This window comes from Bos grunniens, chromosome X (genome assembly GCF_055505025.1).
Source record: "Bos grunniens cultivar Pamir isolate PY7600 chromosome X, Bosgru_T2T1.0, whole genome shotgun sequence".
Lineage (NCBI taxonomy): Eukaryota > Metazoa > Chordata > Mammalia > Artiodactyla > Bovidae > Bos > Bos grunniens.
Window position 1 is genome coordinate 68,107,799 of NC_141194.1, and position 8,142 is coordinate 68,115,940.

The following is an 8,142-nucleotide window of genomic DNA, read 5'->3' on the forward strand; positions in this document are numbered from 1 at the left end:
ACTCGATGGACGTGAGTCTGAGTGAACTCCGGGAGTTGGTGATGGACAGGGAGGCCTGGCGTGCTGCGATTCATGGGGTCGCAAAGAGCCAGACATGACTGAGCGACTGAACTGAACTGAACTGATGACAAACCTAGACAGAGTATTAAAAAGCAGAGACATCACTTTTCCAACAAAGGTCCGTCTAGTCAAAGCTATGGTTTTCCCAGTAGTCGTATACAGATGTGAGAGATGGACCATAAAGAAGGCTGAGCACCAAAGAATTGATACTTTCAAACTGTGGTGTTGGAGAAGACTCTTGAGAGTCCCTTGGACTGCAAGGAGATCAAACCAGTCAATCCTAAAGGAAATCAGACCTGAATGTTCATTGGAAGGACTGATGCTGAAGCTGAAGCTCCAATACTTTGGCCACCTGATATGAAGAATTGACTCAATTGGAAAAAAAAAAACAAAAAACCCTGATCCTGGGAAAGATGTAAGGCAGGAGGAGACAGGGACGACAGAAGATGAGATGGTTGGATGGCATCACCGACTCTACGAACATGAGTTTGAGCAAACTCCAGGAGTTGGTGATGGACGGGGAAGTCTGGTGTGCTACAGTCCATGTGGTCACAAAGAGTTGGAACTGACTGACATCATTGAGCCACTGAATGAAGCATAGAACCACCTTTTCAAAACTTCTTGATAAGTAAACAAAAATATCCTATCATTTTTATAATTATTAAAGTTTTTGTTACTTGCAGATGAATGTATTGCTAATACCACATTTCATATTTATTGAGCATCTACTATCTGTCAGGAAAACATGATGCTTAACATATTTTATCATATTTAATTTAATCCTCACAGCAATACCACAGCCTAGATATTATCATCACTACTTACCAATAAAGCTTAAGAGATGTTCAGGGTCTTGTTCAAGTCCACAAAATTATCAAGCTATATAACCGAGTCAAATGTATATATGTCCAACTCTAAAACTCTTTCCATTAAAAATATATTTGTAACTGTAATACATGATGGAAATTGAAAAGCACTTTAAGAAGTTAAACATAAATTGAGTTTGATAATTAAAGCAAAGAAGAGATTATTTACATACAAAGAGGGAGGTCTTATGAAGAAGATAGAATTTAAACTGGGCAATAAAAATGAATAGGATTTGTTTATTTAAAGGGGGAGAGGAAAGCAGAGATACTTAGCAAGTAATTGCTACCTTTTGTTGTTTTTTTAGTCACAGGCTCTTTTGAGAACCTAAGGACCCTCTCCTCCGGAAAAAAAAAGAATGTCACATATTCCCAGATTCACAGAGTTTTGTGTATAATTTTTATATGTTCATAGTCCACTTGAAACTCTTCCATTAATGTATAGATTCTATTGATTGACAGATTCTAAACAAAAGAAGCAATATGAAGCAAATCACTAAGATGGGAAAGTATAGGGCATATAGATGAAACAGTAAATAGAGTTTGGCTGAAGCATAGGTTGCTTAAATGAAAGCGGCTCCTTAAATAAAACTAGTAGAAATAGATCAAGACAGAAGAGGAGTAGGAAACAGAGTTCGCCTCCCTTCAAGAAACATTGAAAACATATCTACAAGTGGAAGGTTCACACAGAACTGCTACTGAGTACCAACAGAGGATCTCAGAGGTCAAAAAAGACAAGAAAACCTTCACATAACCAGATAGAATAAAGGGAAAAAGAAAAAGAAGGTATCAGGACAGGGCCTGAGCCCTGGAGAAGGAGCTGTGAAGAAGGAAAGGTTCCCACATCTTTGGGAAGGCTTGTCATCAGTGGAGAAATTAGACTGGATGGAAGGTGGAATTTTGGAGTGTCAGAGTAGAGAGCAGGACCCAGTTTTGTAAGGCAAATGCAGAGTAACCTGCACAGAAGATTGGCACCACCACATCTGTGCTGACCAACCTGAGACACTCCTCTGTTAGTGAGAGTGGGGATTGGGTGCTGAAGCTCAGGCTCTAAAGTTTAGTCCCAGGAAGAGGACAAGGATTAGGTGCAGAAACTGCATTGGGGAGGTTGGGTCGTGGCAACTGAGAGTGTACTAGTAAGAAGCTTTGGCACACCAGAGAAGAAAGGCACCATTATTGGGAGGTGCACTAAAAGAGGGGTGGGACCAACATAATAACTACTTTCCCTATCTGTGCTCCCAAGCAACAGGACACTGCCCATGGGAACTCCAGGGGCAGAAACAAGTCACTGTCACCATCTTGGATTCCATAGGCAGGCACTGGGCACCTCTTTGAGACCTATGGGCAGAGGCCAGGCCCTGCCCCTGCTGACCTGGAAGGGCGTGGACAGTTCCCCACATGAAGAATCCCACCAGTCACTCACAGGACCCACCCCTGCTGATGCGGAAGAGTACAGACAGATCCAGCCACTAGGAATTCCACCAGCAGCCCACAGGACCTGCCCACACTGTCCTGGCAGGGTGTGAATAGCTTCTGCATATAGGAACTCCACCTGTGGGTGCCAGGATGAGCCCTGCTGTCCTAAAAAGGGTGCGAATTGCTTCAGCAACTAGAAAATCCATCAGTGGGTTCCAAAACCCATCCTTCTGTCCCAGAATGATGCAGACTCCACTAGGAAATAACTCCACTAGGAAATTTCTCACTTGGCATGTGTCAGACTTATCCCCCTGTGCCAGGAAGGACTAGGAAATACACCCAGAGGAGGGGCTGAAACCATGGCTGAACCCCAGAGGCTGTGAGACTAAGAAAGCTGAGCTGAAATCACTCTTCACAGCTGCACAACTGCAGAATGACACCTCTGCTAGTGGCTTCCTGAATCCAGCACCTGTGAAACATCCAAAAGGACAAGAGCTCTTACAGCTAGGACAGGTCTCACTTCAGCAGTTGTGGGCTCTATGGGCACTTACATGCAGGGATTGGGCAAGATCAGAGTCCAAACTGCCTCCATAGATCCTGCCTTGGGTCCAGCTGCATGACTACTGCAGTACTGGGACCTGTTTTCAGTGGATCTGCCCCAGTATCCAGATGAAATCTATGTATGACAGTCAACAGGGCCAATTTCCAGCATATCCACAGTTATGGCAAGACCAAGAGAAGTGCCAACAAGAGTATACTTTGTGAGTCCACACAAAGGGTGAAAGGGGACACAACAGAGCACATTCACAGGTGAACAGCTCCAAAGGAGGAGAGAGGTTTCTCTCCCAATGGGAGTGCTTCAATCCCTTCTACCTCACAATGAAAATAAGAATCACAGCTAAGAAACAAATCTGGGTAGAAAGCCCAGAAATAAGCTCAGGAACCTCTGGTCAATTAATCTGTTACAAAAGAGGTAAGACTATACAATGTTGGAAAGACAGTCTTGTCAACAAATGGTGCTGGGAAAACTGAACTGCTATGTGCAAAAAAATGAAATTAGATCATTCTTCAATGTTATACACAAAAATGAACTCAAAATAGATTAAAAAACTAAATGTGACACTGAACAGTATAAAACTCCTAGAGGAAAACATAGGCGGAACACACTCTGATACAAATGGCAGCAATATCTTTTTACACTCACCTGGAAAAAAAAATAAACAAACGGGACATACTTAAATTCAAAAGCTTTTGCACAGAAAAGAAAATAACAAATAAACAAAATGAAGAAACAATCCACAGATTGGGAGAAAATATTTGCAAATGAAGTGACCAACGAGAGATTAGTCTCCAAATTTTACAAGCAGCTCATGATGCTTAACAGCATCAAAACAACCCAAAACCAGGCAAAGACAATACACAAATAGAAAATGTCAGGCCAATATCATTGATGAACATAGATGCAAAAATCCTCAACAAAATTCTAGCAAATAGAATTCAATAACACATTAAAAAGCTCATACACCATGATCAAATTGGGTTTAACCCTAGGATGCAAGGATTCTTCAGTATAAGCAAATCAATCAATGTGATATACCATATTAACAAATTGAAAACTAAAACCCATATGACAATCTCAATAGATGCAGAAAAAGCCTTTGACAAAATTCAACATCCATTTATGATAAAAGCTCTTTTAAAAATGGGCAAAGAAGGAACCTACCTCAACATAGTAAAGGTCACATATGGTAAACCCACAGCAATCATTATTTTCAATGGTGAAAAACTGCAAGCATTCCCTCTAAGATCAGGAATAAGACAAGGGTCCCCACTCTAATCCCTATTATTCGACATAGTTCTGGAAGTCTTAGCTATGGCAATCAGAGAAGAAAAAGAAATAAAATAAATCCAGATCAGAAAAGAAGTAAAATCATCACTGTTTGCAGATTACATGACACTATACATAGAAAACCCTAAATATACTATCAGAAATTTACTAGAGCTAATCAATGAATTTAGCAAAGTCATAGAATACAAAATCAATACATAGAAATCACTTGCATTCCTATATACTGGCAATGAAAAATCACAAAGAGAAATTAAGGAATCAATCCCATTCAGCATTGCAACAAAAAGAATAAAATACCTGGGAATAAACCTATATAAGGAGACAAAAGAACTGTATCCAGAAAATTACAAGACACTAATGAAAGAAATCAAAGATGGCATAAACAGATGAAGAGATATTCCATGTTCCTGGGTTGGAAGAATCAATTTTGTGAAAATGACTATACTACTAAATGCAATCTACAGATTCAATGTGACCCCTATCAAATTACCAATGGCATTTGTCACAGAACTAGAACAAAAAATTTCACAACTTATATGGAAACAAAAAAGACCCTGAATAACCAAAGCAATCTTGAGGAAGAATAATGGATCTTGAGGAATCAAGCTTTCTGACTTCAGACTATATTACAAAGCTACAGTCATCAAGACAGTATGGTACAAGCACAAAAACAGAAATATAAAAAAATGGAACAAGATAGAAAGTCCAGACATAAACCCACACACCTAGGGCACCTTATTTTTGACAAAGGAGGCAATAATATACAATTGGGCAAAGATAGCCTCTTCAATAAGTGGTTCTGGGAAAACTGGACACCTATGTATGAAAGAGTGAAATTAGAACACTTCTTAACACCATTCACAAAGATAAAATGGATTAAAGACCTAAATGTAAGACCAGAATCTATAAAAACTCATAGAGGAAAACATAGGCAGAGCACTCAATGACATAAATCAAAGCAAGATCCTCTATAACTCACCTCCCAGAGTAATGGAAACAAAAGCAAAAATAAACAAGTGGGGTCTAATTAAATTTAAAAGTTTTTGCACAGCAAAGGAAACCATATTCAAGATGAAAAGACAACCCTTAGAATGGGAGAAAATAATAGCAAATGAAACATCTGACAAAGGGTTCATTTCCAAAATATACAAGCAGCTCATACAAGTCAATACCAGAAAAACAAACAACCCAATTAAAAAGTGGGAAAAGGACCTAAACAGACATTTCTCCAAAGAAGACATACAGATGGCTAAAAAACACATAAAAAATGATCAACATCACTCATTATTAGAGAAATGCAAATCAAAATTACAATGAGATATCACCTCACAGCAGTCAGAATGACCATCCTCAAAAAGTCTACAAATAATAAATGCTGGAGAGGGTGTGGAGAAAAGGAAATCCTCTTGCACTATTGGTGGGAATGTAAATTGATACAGCCACTATGGAAGACACTGTGGAGATTCCTTTAAAAACTAGGAATAAAACTACCATATGATCCAGCAATCCCACTACTAGGCATATACCCTGAGGAAACCAAAATTGAAAAAGACACATGTACCCCAATGTTCATTGCAGCACTATTTACAGTAGCTAGAACATGGAAGCAACCTAGATGTCCATTGACAGATGAATGGATAAAGAAGCTGTGGTACATATATACAATGGAATATTACTCAGCCTAAAAAGGAATGTATTTGAGTCATTTCCAATGATGTGGATGAACCTAGAGCCTATTATACAGAATGAAGCAAGTCAGAAAGAGAAAGATAAATAGGGTATATTAACGCATATATACGGAATCTAGAAGGATGGTACTGGTGACCCCATGGACTATAGCCCACCAGGCTTCTCTGTCCATGGAATTCTCCAGGCAAGAATACTGGAGTGGGTTGCCATTCCCTTCTCCAGGGAATCTTCCTGACCCAAGAGTCAAACCTGGATCTCCTCGTCTGAGCCCCCAGACAAGCCCCCATATATGGGATCTAGAAAGATGGTACTGATGAAATTTTCTTCAGGATGGCAATAGAGACACAGACATAGAAAAAAAAACTTATGGACACAGGGTGGGGGGAAAGGAGAGGGTGAGATATATGGAGAGAGTAACATGGAAACTTACATTACCATATATACAATAGAGAACCAATATTAATTTGCTGTATGACTCAGGGAACTCAAATAGGGGATTTGTAACAACATAGAGGGGCGAGATAAGCAGGGAGATGTAAGGGAAGTTCAAGAGGGAGGGGACATATGTATGCCTATGGCTGGTTCATGTTGATGTTTGGCAGAAACCAGCAAAATTCTGTAAAGCAATTATCCTTTAACTAATAAATAAATTAATTAAAAAAAAAAACACAAATATCCCAGTTGTCAAATGGTCAGAAGACCTAAATAGACATTTCTCCAAAGAAGACACATAGATGGCCTAGAAGCACATGAAAAGATGTTCAACATCACTAATTATTAGAGAAATGCATATCAAAACTACAATGAGATATCACCTCACACCTGCCAAAATGGCTATCATCAAAATATACACAAACAATAAATGCTGGAGAGGGGATGAAGAGAAGAGAACTCTCCTACACTATTGGAGGGAATGTAAATTGGTACAGTCTCTAAGGAGAACAGTATGGAGGTTCCTTTAAAAACTAAAAATAAACCTACCGTATGACCCTGTAATTCCACTCCTGGGCATATATCTGGAGAGAAACATGATCCAAAAGGATACATGCACCCCAATGTTCATTGCAGCACTGTTTGCAATAGCCAAGACATGGAAGCAACCTAAATGCCCATCAACAGAGGAATGGATAAAGAAGATGTCATACATGTACACAATAGAATATTAGCCATTAAAAAATGAAATAATGCCATTTATAGCAACATGGATGGAACTAGAGATTGTCATACTGACTGAAGTAAATCAGACTGAGAAGGAGAAATATCATATGCTATCCTTTATATTTGAAATCTAAAAAGTAATGATACATATGATCTTACTTTACAAAACAGAAAGAGACTCACAGACTTGAGATCAAACTTATGGTTACCAGGGCGAAGGATGGGGGTAAGGGATAGTTAGGGAGTTTGGGATGAACACAGTGCTATATTTAAAATAAATAGCCAACAAAGACCTACTGTATAGCAAATGGAACTCTGTTCAAGGTTATGTGGCAGCCTGGAAGAGAAGGGAGTTTGAGAAAGAATGGATACATGTATATATATAATGCTGAGTCCCTTCGCTGTTCACCTGAAACCATCACAAAATTGTTAATAGGCTATACTCCAATACAAAATAAAAAGATTTTTTAAAAAAAGAAACATATCTGGGGCCTCTACTCTAACAACTAGGGAGCAGGCCTGGCCCCCGATGAGGCAGTGACAACCATAGAGCAAAGAGGAGACCTTGCTGAATATCTAGGGCAGGAGTTTATCACCACAATGTTAATCAAATTTCCTCTCAAGGGGATAAAGATACAAGCCTCTGGACCAATCTCACCTACCATGGGGCAGACACCAGAAGCAGGGGGAGCTATGATCATGAGGCCGATGGAAAGGAGACCACAAATACAGTAAGTTAGACAAAACGGGATGACAGAGAAATATGTAGCAGATGAAGGAGCAAGATGAAAAGTAATCTATCTGAAAAAGAGTTCAGAGTAATAATAGAAAAGATGATCTAAGATCTGAGAAAAAGAATGCAGGCACAGATCAAAAGATACAAAAAAATTTAGCAAAGATCTAGAAGAGCTAAAAAGCAAACAAAAAAAAGAGCTGAAAAAGACTGTAACTGAAATGAAAAATACATTAGAAGGAATCAATAGCACATTACCTGAGCCAAAGAATGAACAAGTGACTAGGAAGACAATGGCAGAAATCTCTGCGACAGAACAACAACAAAAAAAAATGACAAGAAATGAAGACAGTTTCAGAGATCTCTGGGACAAC